Source organism: Arachis hypogaea, chromosome 8, assembly GCF_003086295.3.
Source record: "Arachis hypogaea cultivar Tifrunner chromosome 8, arahy.Tifrunner.gnm2.J5K5, whole genome shotgun sequence".
NCBI classification, from domain to species: Eukaryota; Viridiplantae; Streptophyta; class Magnoliopsida; order Fabales; family Fabaceae; genus Arachis; species Arachis hypogaea.
The window spans coordinates 29,051,086-29,068,283 of NC_092043.1; the positions used below are offsets into that span (position 1 = coordinate 29,051,086).

General features: G+C 25.0%; 1 long non-coding RNA gene across 1 annotated transcript; it reads left to right on the forward strand.

The window, feature by feature from the left end:
- The first annotated feature begins 10,133 nt into the window (after positions 1–10,133).
- Positions 10,134–11,557, forward strand: LOC140174592 (uncharacterized). Its single transcript, XR_011864329.1, has 2 exons — positions 10,134–10,221; positions 10,748–11,557. It is a non-coding gene; the product is annotated as an uncharacterized lncRNA (long non-coding RNA).
- Positions 11,558–17,198: the final 5,641 nt, after the last annotated feature.

Below are 17,198 nucleotides of genomic sequence, written 5' to 3' on the forward strand. Positions count from 1 at the left end.
TAAATAATTTAAATCTATAGACAGCAAAACCATTATGTTACTAAACTAGCTCAAAAAAAAATGGGGTAAAAAGTACTCTTATTTAGACAAATAAAAATAGATTAACATAAAATCAAAATATAGAGAAAGCTTACTAGTAATAAATTTCTAATGTAGTGGTTGTATTAAGAAGGAAGGTGTATGAATATGAAGGATTGTTATAGTTAAGGCTATACCAACTGCCATGAATATGAAGGGAGTGTATGCATGTAATGATACTTCAAACTCTAAAGTATATTATAATGTGAAAAATAGAGTCATTACAATTTGAAAATAACACGTCTCTTTCTCAAAAAAGATTAATATAAAAAGTTATACTCTGTTATGTTATATTTTTATTTTTAATATTAGATTAATAATAATATTTTTTTAAATTGTAAATTGTCTATAATTTTTTTATAAAATATGAGATGATTATAATTTAACAAATAAAAAATAGATTATCTGATTTTTAAAAAATACAAAAATCAGATTATTTAATTTTTTAACCCTGTTATACTCTCCTCAAGAATTATATGGTTGATCCGTATATGATAATGTTGGGACGGATATTTTTGAAAATAGGTCTATAAGATATTTTATTTTTATTATCTCATTATATATTTAAATTTTTTTACAATTATATATTAATTTGAGTGTCATTATTTCGATTAAAAAATAATTTTTAATAAAAAAATTATTATTTAATATAGTTGACAAATTTTTAATAATAAAAATAAAAGTACTAAAAATAATAATAATAAAAAACATCTTTTTTAAAAATTTATAATTTAAAGACTTTTTTTTTCTTGAAAAAAAAAAGATGTTCTTTATATAGTACTTATTTGGACACCGTTGAATTGATTAAAAAATAATAATTTAATGAATTTTTTTTTTGTATATTTTGTGTGTTTGACAAATTTCTAATAGTAAAAATAAAAGTACTAAAAAAATTAAAAAAACATATTTTTTGAAAAACTATAATTTATATCCTTCTTAAAGGATATTTTTTCCTAAAAAAGGATATTTTTCACATGATAGATGAACAAAAAAATACTTTTATCTTATTTTAACCAAATATAATTAATAAATAAAAATATCTTTTTACATGAGATATCCAAACATAAAATTACTTTTACTTTTATAAAAGATCATTTAAAAAAATTATTAAAAAAAAGATCTTTTTTACAAATGGCCTCTAAACAATCCCAATAATAAATAAATAAATAAATAAGTATTTTTATATTATTATATCCAAACATAATTGATAGATGAAAAGATTATTTTGCATGAGATATTCGAACATAAATTTACTTTTATTTTTTCATAAAATCTTTTAAAAAAAAAGATAAATCAAAACAAGATTTTTTATTATAAACTCACCCTAACAAGCTCTAAGTCGAACTAAGTTAGTCTACATCCAACAAAAAATACTTTCATTACATCGAGCGTATATACACATGTGCTTCACTAATGCAAATATATTCTTTTTGCGCTTTTCTTTTTCTTCTTTCCTTCCTAGCAACATTGATTTGTTTTTATTATTTTTAAGATAATGAAACAAGAAGAATTATAAGAAAATGAAAGAAGAAGAAAATGAAGAAAAAGAAGCAACAGAAAATAGGAGGAGGAAGAAAAAGAATTTTAAATTATGCGTAACTTATAAGAATAAAAATGCACCGAAATTTCTTAACATTGATACATCTATTTTGTAGTTTTACATGAAAATTTTGATACAAAAGTACAAAAATATATTCTTTAATGCTACAATTTTTTTCTTCTTTTTTTCTTTTTTTATAGTTGAATGAATGTAGGTTCATCTTCTTTCTAGTAATTTTGTTGCTTTATGTGCTTTTTTTTAATTTTTATTTATTTTTATTCTTGTTAACAAAGTAAAATAAGAAGTTTGAGAAGATAAAATAAGAAGAAAAAGATGAATAAAAAGAATAATAATGATGTAAAAGAAGAAGAAGAAGAAGAGAAAAAAAAGTATTGAATTATGTATAACTTATCAAAATAAAAATATGCTGAAATTTTTTAATAATAACACATAAATTTCTTAGTTGTTACACCCAAATTTTACTATAAAAGCACAAAAAATATCTTCTTTAATTTTATATTTTTTCTTATTTTTTTATTTTTTTTCTTTTGTCTATTATATATATAAAAAGAAGACTATAATAATAATAATATTGATGAAAGAGGAGGAGGAAGAGGAGAAAAAGAAAGGTAGAGATAGAAAAAAATTAAATGAAAAAAAAAGAGAAGAAAGATATAGAAGTAATGATAATGAAAAATGACGAAAAAAGAGGAGAAGAAGAAGAAGACGAAGAGAATGGAGAGAACAAAATTCTCATTATTAATATATATGGTCGGTCAAATTGAAGAAGAGTCACTTTATTAAATTATTCAAACACTTCTTTAATAATATAATATGAATAAATTTAGAAATGTCTGATTTTCATCAATATTTTATATTTTTAAATAAAAGATAGAAATATATTAATAAGAATTTTAATATAATATAGTCAACTAAAGTGTTAAGTTTAATAATAATAATAATAATAATAATAATAATAATAATAATAATAATGATGACGACGACGACGACGACAAAGATTAATGATTGAGTTAAAAGTCTAAAAATATGTATGATGTGTATGATTTTTGTGCAGGTGAAATTCAATAAATTTGAAATTAATTAGATTCAAGACGAATGGCAAATATTTCATTTTCATATGGCCTATGAAAATTGTTGTTGATATCAAAATAAGAAAGAAAAAATTGTTGAAAGCAAAATAAAAATAATTATATTAAGATTCTATCAAAGTGAAAAAAAATTATCACTAAGTCTAAGTAGTAAAGAGAAAAAAAAGTCAGATAATAATACCAAAAGCAAAAATTAAATAAAAAATTGAATCATAAAAAATATTAACATAACAAATTTTATTTATGGAGGTTATCTTTTTCTGCTGTAAATTAAAAGTTAAAATTAAAATGTGGAGCAAAATAATTAATCAATGGTTTAGATTTTGAAAGTCAAAGAAAAAAAGAGAAAGAGAAGCAGCTATATATTGATTCACGCCAACTCTACAAACCATGAGTCACTTGTTGTTATCCTATCTCTTTTCTGCATTTTTATTTTGATTTTTGGAAAAAAAAAGAACAAAGTCAAAATAATTTAACCAAACTCAAATTTTAAAAATTTTACTCTTATTTAAAATGATAAATGATCGAAAATTAAAACACGGAAAATGAATACACTGTTTGAATCTTTATAACTTTTGAACTAAACCTTTTTCTCTTTTATAGTTTTACATTGATTTTTTTGTTATTCAATTTTATCATTCTTTGTTTTTTAAATCAATGAAAAAATGTAAATATGTGAGGTATTAAAAAAAGTCACTGAGAAAAAAAAAATAAAGAGAGTAATCTTGGAGAATATTGAAAAATTATTTTAATCTTTTTTTGTAGGTATTTCTGTTTTGTATTTATGATATTGAGAGAATCTATCTATCTATCTATCTATCTATTTACTTATCTACTTAATATACTAAAACTGGATTTTTCCCCAACTAATGAAAGTGAGGTGTCGATTTCTCATGAATCCATTTTTCTGCCAAAATGGATGCACTATTTTCTCTTCTAATTTTATTTTATAAAAATATCTTTATTATAATTATATTATAATTAGCATTTAAAAAATAATGCATAATTATACTAATTTAGGAAAATATCTTTATTATCATTATATAAAATCAATATATAATGCATTATTAAACTACTTATCAATTATCAATCGAAAATATAATAATAATAATAATAATAATAATAATAATAATAATAATAATAATAATAATAATAATAATAATAATAATAATAATAATAATAATAATAATAATAATATGATAATTATATGATTATGGCACCGGTTATTAATAACCAATTTATATTTCTCTAAATAAATTTATTTTAGAAAAATATCTTTTTAACAAAATTTTACTCATGATGGTAATCCTTCTAATTGTGTCAATGCAGAAAATTATATTTTTACTTTTTGATATAATCAATATATTATTAATAATGAATAGTAATTAACTCCTCATATTTTTAATCAAAGCATTTTGACGATAGTTTCTATTTATAGATATTAGTGGATGATTGTTTCTTTAAAAATAAAATGCATTATAATTTTAGATAATTTCATAATTAACAATAATACTTGATTATTTCTTTAAAAATAAATTTTATTATGATTTTAGGTTATTTCACAATAAAAATTAATGTTCATAACATTGAATTACTCTAAATTTTTTATTTTCTATCATTAGTAGTTAATTCCAAATTAAAAAGATTATATTGAATTGTTGAATAGTCTAAGTATAATCGGAGTTGATTTAGTTATTTATTTATTAATATAATTGATTGAAAGTATAAATGATAAATAAAACAAGCAAATAATTAAAAAAATAGAATGTTAATAATTACTTAAAATAGATAACAAAATAAGTTATAGGGTATTACTTTATTTAAATTATTAATAATTAAAAAATAAAAGGTCAGTAATTATTTTTAAAATAGACATTAAATTTAGTTTTATGGTACTAGTTTATTTGAGTTGTTAATAAAATTTTATAATTTTCAGATTTATATCTACTCGATTTATGTAATTTATTTTATTATACTTTAACAAAAAATTGAGACGTACATTTTTAATTATTTATTTAGAAAGTATAGCGAAATGAGTTATATCAATTAGTTAATTATATTAATTTGTAAGATGAATAACGTATAATAAATGTTGTGAAATTAATTATAATAAATTAATAATTAATAAATAAAAAATTAAAAAAGACTTTTTTTATTACTTTTTAATGGCTACACGTGTTTATAATTTCACTTTTTCTTTATCTCTTCCTTTTACATTTATTTCTTTTAATTTATTAAACTAAATCAATTACACTAATTATTTGTATAACTAATTAAGTACCTTTTAATGGGTTATTATAATTGTGTCTTTAGACTATATGTTAAAAATATTATAAAAAATATTTTATAAAAATTATTGAAAAATAAATATTTTTAAAATGTGTCCTTAAGATATAAATTAACTAAATTATTTTTCAATTTAATGTATTTGATTCATTTAATTATATTAATTATAACTAATAAATTATATAATTTGATTTGATATTAAGACAAATATTTCATCATTTAATATTTTATTTAATTCATTAAATTATATTAATCATAACTTCAAATATTTAATTTAATTAGAGTAAATATTAAATTATTTTAATTTTTTATTCATTAAACTAAATTAATTATAACTAACTTATGATTTAATTTGATCGAGATAAATATTAAATTTTTAATAAATAATATATAAAGCAATGAAATAAATAAACTCAATTAAATGAATTTATTATCTTATTATTTTATATATCCCTTTTCTCTTTCTCTATTTTGCACTTCAGGTAAAATATTTATAATTTTTATTTTTCTTTTTTTATCTTAATTTTGCTAATATTTTTCTATGATTTTGTTTTATATTATTTTTTTTAATTTATTTTGATTAATAATTCTTAAAGTTGTTATTATTTTATTTAAAGATAATTTATATTTTTTGTAATATTTTTATAAAAGTTGATTAATAGGTTTTTCTTTAAAATATTTTTTGATAGTTTTTTTAATAAGATTGTATTTTGATTTTTCTCTTTCATCCTTTGTATTAATTAATTATATTAATCTTCTATTGCAATATATTTTTTATCTACTCCACACATTATCTTTTCTATCTTCTTTTACTTTTTTTAATTGCTATTTTTATTTTATTTTTAATTATTTATTTTACTTTTATTTCTCATATATAGATTCATTATAATTCATCACAGGTTTTTTTTAATTTAAGTGATTTTTTAGGTTATATTTGACCATTTATACTTTTATTTTGTTTAGTGTTTTTTTTAATGAGTAAAATATCGTTTTTGTCCCCAACGTTTGGGGTAAATCCTATTTGTGTCCCTAACGTTTAAATCGTTCTATTTTGTTGCGTTTGTTTATGAGAATAGGACAAGACAAGTCACTAAGAACAGGACATGACAAGACACTGATGGACAGAGACACAAAATTTTGCGTTCTTGTATTATGTTTGGTGATAAACTAGAATAAATTATGAAAATCTAATTTATTCTCATTTTTTCATAAAAATTTTGAGATGAAAAATATAATAATAAAAAATATAATTATGAAAATTGAGGCCTGCTACACATACAAGTCTTTTTGGCTTACAAGCTATACAAGTTGGTTAAAGTCCAAGAAAAAAAATACACGTACCACTCCTTTAAAATCGAGCGTCCAACGCACGCGTTTACTATGCCGCACTCTTCCTCTTCTTCCTCGATCAAAAGGCAAACCGTCAAGATTCGCACTCTTCCTCTTCTTCCAACCAAAACGCAAAAGCGACATTCGAAACAAAAGACACGTTCTAACTCCTCGTGAAGAGTAGAAGAAATCAAGAAGAAAAGATACAAATCTCCATAAAAAATCACCAGAAAAAACAAAGAAACATTATTCAAGGTACTGTTTTACTGTTCTTCTAGGGTTTTTTTCTAGATTATCTCTGCCATGTGCATCATCCTTAACCAGTAAAACATTAAAAGATTTCAAGAAGAAATATATTGTCTCTCCCATGTTTTGGGTGTATTTCTTAAATTCTTTGGGTGTATTTTTATAATCCGTTGGGTGTATTTCTGTAACCGTTTGGGTGTATTTCTGTAATCCTTTCAGTAACTGTTTGGGGTATTTCTGTAATCATTTGGGTGTATTTCTGTAATCGTTTGGGTGTATTTCTGAAGTTGCATTATCTTCAAAACAATTTCAAAGCTTGATTTAAGAAATCATGAAAATCGAAAAAAACGAAGTAAGAAGGAGATCCAACAAATTTGACAAGAAATTCGAAAAAAGAAATGAGATCTTTTAAAAAATGGAAGTTATATATTTGCGCGTTAATTGATTTGAATTGATTTAAAAGTCTGTTAAAGAGGCATGTAACATAAGCAACGCATTTAGTGGATTTCCTTTTTTTCAAACTTATAAAGCTCGTAAGCGCAAAACACTTGTATGTAGAGATTAATCCTTGAAAATTTAGGAATGAATCTAGCCAAATCAAAACTTGAATAGAAGTCTCTGATAGAATTTGATAGAATTTTTGAAAATTTGTGTATATAATCCTTAAAAAAAATAATAAAAATTTTATCACATAATTATAATAAAGACTAAATATAAACTATATTACACATAATAGTTAAACCAAAATATATAATTTATTCTTCTCTATTCTATTTCTGGTTTCACTCAATATAAAACAAAATAAAATTATCTTTAGATAATCTATTTCACAAACATTATAGTAACTCAATGTATTCAAAAATTATATATTTGCTCTGTTATTAATCAATTGTCAAAAAACAAAATAAAAATATCTTTTACACGACAAACATTATAGTTTCGAAAGTAAAAACCCTTTACATGCATGCATGATTCACATTTTTATTTTAATTTACTTAGAAAATAATATACATACCATTCTTTATGCAGATATTAATATACTGATATACTAATATTTTAATGATCACATGACATGACAATTTGCAGAGAACTTAAATTCATCTCGTCTTTGCCTTCCTTGATTTGACAAACCTCCTTATAAGTTGTCATATCGAATTTCAAAAAATTTTCATCAACTTTTTATTTCATGGGATGGCTAGCCATAATTTGATACTTTCTAAAACTTCTATAACAAAACTTTATCCCATCCCATCAACTATTATCTATTATTTCATAAAACATTTATTTTTACTTTTAGTTATCAACTTAAATAAGTAATCTTATAATTTATAAATATTTTAAAAATTCTATAACTTTAATTTAATTTAAATTCTTCAACTCAATTATAATTTTATTATTTTAATTTTTTTATACAAAACATCTTTATATATAATACTAAGTAAATGATAAATTTATTAAATAATTCACTAAATATTTATTATTCTTTTACATTAAAAATAACTGCTAAACATCTAAAACTATTTTTAAAAAATTAAAGTTGTATTTAATTATAAAAACAGGACAAAATAAAATTATAAAAGTTCAACTTATTTTTATTTTTTTTATTCAAAAAATTTAAGAAAAAAATATAATAATATTAAAAAATATAATTACAAAAAATTAATAAAAATAATAAAAAATAAAAAATAAATTATAACACTTATTAATATCTCTATATCTTTTTTATTAAGATAGATATAAAATATATTAATTTAATATTTTTAGATATAATATTTTTATTTTTATTTTATCTAAATAAACATAATTTTATATCTCTATATTCCTATCTCAATATTGTGTACCATATTCCTATCTCAATATTGCGTGCCTATAAACAAACACCACCTGAATTACAATTAGGAGATAAAAAGTCTACTAAGCAAGCTTCTAACATTGATAAGTCCCCTATATTAAAAATAAACTACTTAATATATTTATTATAATTAAAACTAATACAAAAAACTAAGAAAGTCTCATAAACTTGAGCCAAACACCGTTAAATTACTCTCAAATGACTAGTTAATTCTGCCACCTCGCTTGTGCTCATATCATATTTTTCTTATTGAAGGTGATTCGCCTTTGAATCACATGCTTCTCTTTTTAATATACGACATTTTTATACTCTTGAATATATATCAAATGATATCAAGTTTGTAGTTTTGATACCACATGTTGAGTAACAGCGAAACCAAATTTTCTAAAATATTTCTTTTTAGATTTTGAAATGGGTTTGTTTTAATTTTTTTTTATCTTAAAATAATAATTAAAAAAATTAATTGAAACTCCATTTAAAAAATACTTATTCAACTATTCATCTAACATCTTTCTCTTGTAATATTACATGCAAGCTTCTATGTCTGTTTATCGAAATTAGAAATAGTATATATATGCTGCTGAATTAATCACCATCAATTTGAGTTATTTTATTTATTGTTAGTCTACATACATAACATAAAAATTAAATAACCAAAATCATATTTATTCTCGCTAGTACAATTTTTAGTAAATTTAAAAAATGAAAACGTAATTATCAAGATAAAAAATTTAAATTGATCATGATAAGTAATAAATAAATTTTTAGAATAAAAGAGATAAATTTCAACTAATTTTAAAATTTACGTTACAAATTTTTAAATCCTAAATTCAACTACTCTAAAATCTAAAATTCTAAATCCTAAATTTTAATATCAAATTTTAAATCTTAAATCTTAAATTTAATTCTTATATTATGAATTCTAAATTTTTATTCTAAAATTTAAATTAGGAAAAGCAAGAGATACATATGCGGGTGGAGAGTAGTACATTGCTTAAATAATAAGATTAAATGTAAAAGAAGAAGGAACACAAAGAAAAAGAAACGCGAAGAAGAAGGATATGTTTGCATTAGTAAAATATATATATGTACATACTGTGTGTAATAAAAGTGATTTTTGTTGGATTTAGACTAACTTAATTGTAAAAAAAAATTGGATGTGTAACGAAACTGTTATTTTAATTATTTTGATTTGGTAATTTTTAAGAGTAATATATTATTTTTGTCTCTAATATTTTTATTTTATTTAAGTCTTTAACATTTTAAAATTATCTCAATTTTATTCTACTATTAATGACTTAATTCTGTTAATAGATTTCTAATAATAAAATAATATTAAAATATAATTTTAAAATATCAATAATTTAAATAAAATAATTTAAATATTAAAAATAATTTTAAAATTTACTCTAAATATTAAACAAAAAATATACTTCACTCCGGATTTTAATATCTTAAAGGATAAATTAACGATCACAAATTAATCAACCACCATCCAATACCCCCGAATCAGGTGGAACTTTCCTATTTAGGCCACATACAAAATTGGACAAGACATTCCATCATTTGATATTAGATTAATTAGAACTTTAATGGTCATCGCACTTAAGATAATTGCCTCATTGGTGACACACCATTATATTATTTGAAGTTGACTTCTCAAAAATTTCCATCTCATTAGTCCTACTCTTCCCTCTATTTAAGCGCTAGCTTGATGAGCCTCTTCTCTTCATATATACATACATTGAAACAAAATATCCAAGAGTAGATATTTCGCTCTGGTGAGTTAATTATAAGCATGCTCTGTATATATTTTGGAATAGATCATCATATGTAAGTTTATAACTATGTTTAATAGAAGTGTCTTTATAAATGTGTTTAATAAAAATGTCTTTTTTATGGCTATGTTTAATAAAAATGTTTTTATAGATATATTTTTTGGATGTGTCTTTTTATATATGTGTTTAAAATATAATAATTAATTATTATTAATAATAAGTTGACAAATAATATGTTAGTACTCTACTACCCTATACTTTTTCATTAAAAGAATATGCATACATGATGAAAAGAATATTGAGCAGCAGCTACCAATTAGTTGACAATATTTTAACCATAACAATTGGTATTAGTTGTTCTAACCGTATGTATCTTGTATATCTGCTTTATATTCTTTTGTTCCGATCCCTTATTTGAACTTTTAAATCATCCCGCAAAAATCTATCAAATACTTATGACTTTAATTACTACCTTTTTTTTTATCTAAATCATCAAAGCTAATTAATCCATTATTACCCCTGCACATAGTGTATCAAAATTTCAGAATGAAGAAGCTTCTGGCAGTTGCACTCCTGTTGATGGTGGCAAGCTCTTCTCTGGCCACCATGGTGGCGAGGAAGTTAGAGGCGGAAGAAATGCATGGCAACCCGCAGGAGGAGGAGAATGAACAACTGAGCGACGAGAATGATAGTGATCACCACCGCATTCCTCGAAAGGAATATGGTAGACCGGGCACCGGCCAGTATGTTGTCACGGATGATAGTGATCACCACCGTATTCCTCGTAGGGACTACGGCGGCACACATCCTGGCCAACCGTGAAGAAACTGTTACTACTATACTTGTGTGACGCATGCTTATAATATTCCATAAAAACAAGATATATGATAAAAATTCAGGTGCAATTGTCTTCGTGTAAAATTGACCGGTTGAATCATTGGATAACAATTTAATCAAATTTGATAAATTATCTAACGATTTTTAACTATTAACTTTACATGAAATTAACTGCAGGTGAATTTCTACTAATAGATATATATTATCCACATCATGGTAGTAGCATACTAGCATGCATCATGCATGTATATATATTATTCGCATACCATTATGTATCTTGGTTTGAAAGTTATGCCTAAGGATACCAAAGGTTCATTACAAATAGAGAAATGTTATTTGTATAATTTTTGTGAACACTGCTCTTGTATATTAAAGTGTTAATTGTGTATTGTGATTAACCATGTATGTATATATTATATTAATATGTGTATTGCCTTTGATCAATGTAAATTTATGTTTCTGCATCATTTTCTCCAATAATACGATAGATTTGTATCTCCTACTTTTTCTTCCTTTTGATATATAAAATTCGGTAAATACTTAGTAGATATTCAAATTTTAAGTATTAGTTTCTCTTAATAATAAGTTTGAGTTTTCAAATTTTCAGAATAATATTTAGTCGATTAGAAAACTAAGTACAAATATGAATTATGTTTAAATCTAGTTTAATTGTTTGAAAATCCATGTAGTATCTCTTCACCTTGAGAGTTAATTAAATTTTTTTGTTAAGAAACCAAAATATACAAATGAAAATTTTTCTTTTCTTTTTATTTTTTGTACGTGATGACAAATTTATAATCGATTGGGCTCTAATTAGGGGTAACAATGGATAGGATATGGTAGAGTTTGGATCCAATCCTAACTCTATTCGCGAATTGAAATTTTTATATAAACTCAATCGTACTCTAGCTGCGGATTGAGAATATTCCAACCTTAATCCTATCTGTTTTTAATCTGCGGGTATCCGACTCTACCCGTGGATTACCAAAAAGATGCAACATTATCTTATAGTTTGAACTTATTTTTATGTTAAAAAAAATGATTAAATTATCAATTAATGATCTTTTCTTACTAACTAAGGATCTTTTACATTTAGTAAAAAATATTTGATTCAATATCCATTTGAAATATATTTTTATATAAGTATATAACATCTATCTATATAGAATGTGGATTGGTCAAGTAGGGTTGAGACACAACCCACATTAAATTCGACCTGAATGAAAACTTTATCTTACACTAATTACAAATCAAATTTGCAATCCTATTGATCAAATTAAATCGAATTAAATACCAGAGGATGCATGTTACTACCCCTAATTCTAATGGGTTTTGGATCCAGTAGTTTGAACTTTGAACCTGTATGTTTTTATTGAAGTTAATACTAGTATTGCAGACTTGCAGTTAACCCGCGAAAAAAGAATTCAAAAAGCACCTAAGCGAATGTGGAAGAAACAGATTGCCATATGTTACAAGTTTGTTATCTGAATTCTGGATAGATAGCTACGTGGTATCAAAATGATTACTTTGGCGGCAATTGAACTATCTATGTATTATTTGACCCAAAAAAAAAACTATATATTATTGATGTTCAATTGGCCATACATACAACACATCTATAATTTACCATAGATATTATATTATTATTTTTGTTTAGGATGTTTTATGTATTTTCTATTTTCGTATGAAAGTAATTTATAGAAAAACAAGAGAATATCAAAATTATATTCTATGTTATAAAAAAGAATAGGTAAAAAAGTGTATATAAATAAAAGGCATAAAATCTAGGGATGGTAACGGGTTCTTATGGGGGCGGGGCTTCCGTCCCCCGCTTCCAAAAACACTTTCCGTCTCTATTCCGTTTTCGCGATGGATAATGGGAACCCAGATATCTGCGGGTTTTAAGGAAAAAATATAGAACAAATAAAAATTTCAAAAACAATTCAAAATAATTTTAATATATATTCCAATTTTACAAGTTTAAATTCTAAATCAAATTTTACAGCAATAAAATCTAATTTTGAACTCAAATTCATCAACTAACAGGATCAAAATCATAATCCTAAATCCATAAATCAAATCATAAACCCAATTTCTTTAATGAACAATCAAAATAAACTCAGTATATGTCCCAATTTTACAAATTTAAACCCTAAATCAAATTTTACAGCAATAGAATCTAACTCTAAACTCAAATTTATCAATTAACAGAATCAAAATCATAATCTTAAACCCATAATTCAAACCGTAAATCCAATTTCATTAATGAAAAATCAAAATATTTATTAAAACCAATTTTATCAATCAGCAGAAACCAGCTATGGAGCAGAGTCGTCATCGTCTTTGCTGAGCAGAGGCAACATTGGAGAACAGTTGTCGTTGACGTCGCAGATTTGAGGCGTCGTCACGGAGCAGAGGGCCAGAGGCATCGTGGAGTATAGGCGTCATGTTGAAGAGGCATTGTTGGAGCAAAGTTGTTGTTGATGTCGTAGATCTAAGACGTCACACAGAGCACAGGCGGAGGCGACGATGAAACTGTGAGCAGCAGCGACGCAATGAGAGGAAGAAAGTGAGCGATGGCGACGACGGAGGAAGGTAAGGGACGACAACATGAGGGGCTGAGAGGAAGAACGCTGGTGATGCGGTGAAAAGGAAGAAGGACTGAAGAAGGTGGTGACTGGTGAGATTGTAAGTGAGAGAGAAAGGCTCCTTATAGAGAGCGACAGGGATAATAGAGGCAAATAAGTGAGTGAGGTGTGAAATTAGGGTTTTAACTATAATATATATATATATATATATATATATATATATATATATATAGGGTTATTTTTGTAATTTTATATATATAGATATTACCTCTATCCCTGCCCCATCCCGTTTATTACACGGGTACTCATACCCGTTTTCTGTGGAGGGAAAATGCTCCCCAAACCTGCTCCTCGGTGGGTAAATTCTCGCGGATACCCGCTCCGCCGGAAAAAATTGCCATCCCTAATAAAACCTCATGTATACTATTGTGATAAGAATAAATACATGGATGTCCATTTATGATTTAGGTGGTTAGTTGAACGAATCACTTTTTTAAAGATGAATTTAAATTAATGAAAGTTGAAAATAAATGCATCTTATCAATATAAATAGAAGGCATCATCAGATACAATTTACACACAACAATAAAATCAATTTTTTCTCTTTCTTTATATTGCAACTATTTTAAATACTCCTCTCTTTCACTCAATCTTTATATATAATATTAGTAAATATATTAATCATCTCTGTTATACTGAGATAGTAATTGTGGTGAATATTATTATCTAATTATACTTTTTTATTTTATATTTATTACCTTTTCCTTATTTATGTATTTATTTTACAACACATTATCAGTACGAGACTCTGATCAAATTTTAGGAAAACTCGTGTAACAAATTTTTATTATGTCGAAACCTTCTCATATTGAATTTAATGCTCTTGATGATATATCTGGAAACAACTATTTATTATGGATACTAGATGATTAAATCCATCTTGATTCAATGGATCTTTGAGATACTATTAAAGGCTGAAAATAATGTATCCCACAAGGATAAAGCCAAAGCCATAATCTTCCTTCATCGGCATCTTGACGAAAGATTGAAAAATAAATATCTCACATTAAAAGATCTTTCAGATTTGTGGAAAAACCTTGAAGAAAGGTATAACCATCAAAAGACAGTGCTACTTCCTAAGTCTGATATGAATAGACGCATTTACGTCTACAAGATTTAAATTCATAAATGAATATAATTCAGCAATGTTTCGAATCACCCCACGAATGAAATTATGTGGGAAAAAGATAACTGATAATGACATGTTAGAGAAAACTTTCTCAACCTTCCATGTCTCGTATGTACTCCTGCAGCAGTAATATCGAGAAAAAAGATTTAAAAAGTTAATTTCTTACCTTCTTGTTGTTGAACACAACAATGAGTTGCTTTTAAAAATTATAAAATGTGCCCAGCTGGTGCCGCCCCATTTCCTGAAGCAAATGCGGCAAATCATAATCTTAGAAGAGGTAAATGGTAAGGTTTTGGCAAAAAGAAAAATTATGTTCATAAGAAAGGATCTCACCAGAAGTGGGATAAAGAAAGAAACAATGGGCAAAATAAATCAACAGAGGATAAATATTTCTGTTGTGATGGAAAGGGCCATTGATCGCGTACCTGTCGTACCCAAAGTCACCTAGTCAATCTTTATCAAGTATTTTTGAAAAAGGATGACAAAGGAAAGGAGAAAAATTTTATTTCAAATGATGCTTGTGAAAATTACACCACTCATCATGAAATATCTGATTTTTTTGAGGATCTTGAAGAAAATATTGATCATTTAATCAATGATGAAATAGTTTAATATGTGGGTCTGTTAAGTACTCATGTAAATAAATAATATAAAAACTTCTTAAGTTTTATTTTCTATGCATTTGAATTTCAAGTACGATGTATATAAATAATGTTTAATAAAATATTTATGAATTTTAAAATTATTGAATGTGCCAAGATAATAATAATAAAATTTTTAGTATATACTATATTTCTTAGAAAAACATTTTCAATCAAAAAAATAATTTTACTGCGCAAATATTTCTACTCATTTTATTATTATTTGTCTTTGAAGAAAATGGTAAGGACATATAGTGAAGATGTTTGTCTTGCGGATAGTGCAAGTTCGCACACCATTCTCAAAAGTAATATATATTTTACTCATCTTGTGCCAAAAGAAGAATATGTTAATACTATTATTGGCTCAGACAATGTGATAGAAGGCTGCGAAAGAGTTATAATTTTATTTTCTGGAGGAACAAAATTCATAATAAATAATACACTATTGTCTACTAAGTCTCTAAGGAACTTATTAAGCTTCAATGATAATCGCCGAAATGGATATCATATTGAAACAATGAATGAGAAAAATCATGAATACTTGTATATCACAACTCATGATTCAAATAAAAAGGTTATATTAGAAAAGTTGCTCTCACTTTCATCTGGTTTATATTATACTAAAATGAGTGCAATTGAATCACATGTCATTGTAAACCAGAAGTTTACTAACCCAAATGAATTCATAACTTGGCATGATCGATTGGGTCATCCGAAAACAACTATGATGCAGAGGATTATTGAAAACTTCCATGGATATTCACTAAAGAACCATAAGATTATTAAATCTAGTGAATTTTGTTGTGCTGCATGTTCTCAAGGAAAGCTAATTTTAAGGCAATCACTAGTAAAGATTGGATTTGAGTCCCATGAATTATTAGAAAGGATTCAAGGCAATATATGTGAACATATTCATCCACCATGTGGATCTTTTAGATATTTTACGGTCCTAATAAACGCATCTTCGAGATGGTCACATGCGTGCTTGTTGTCTTCTCGTAACCTGGCGTTTGCGATATTACTTGCTTAAATTATTCGATTAAAAGCACAGTTTCCAGAAAATTCAATAAAAGCAATTCGTCTTGATAGCGTTGGTGAATTCACTTCCCAAACTTTTGATGCTTATTGTATGGCTAATGAAATAAGTGTTGAACATCCAGTAGTTCATGTTCACACACAAAATAGGTTAGCAGAACCACCTATTGAATGCCTCCAATTAATTGCTAGACCCTTACTAAGGAGAACTCTCAACCTCGACTTGGGGGTATGCTATTTTACATGTTGCAGCACTTATTTGTATGAGGCCAACAAGTTACCATCAATTCTCTCTTATACAATTAGCTTTTGGCAAGCAGCCAAATATTTTTCATTTAAGAATATTCGGGTATGCGATATATGTTCCTATTGCACCACCTTCTCACACCAAAATGGGATTCCAAAAAAAAAATTGGGGATATATGTTGGATATGATTCTCCATCTATAGTGAGGTATCTTGAGATACAAATTGGAGATATATTTAAAATTCAATTTACAGATTGTCATTTTGTTGAATCAAAATTTTTAACATTAGAAAGGGGAGAGAATAAGTTTCCTGAGAAGGAATTTAATTGAAATGCATAATCCTTTATGTATTTAGATCTTCGATAAGGACAATGTGAACTAGAAGTACAAAAGATCATACATTTGCAAAGAATAGCAAATGAAATTGCCTGATGTATTTTCTG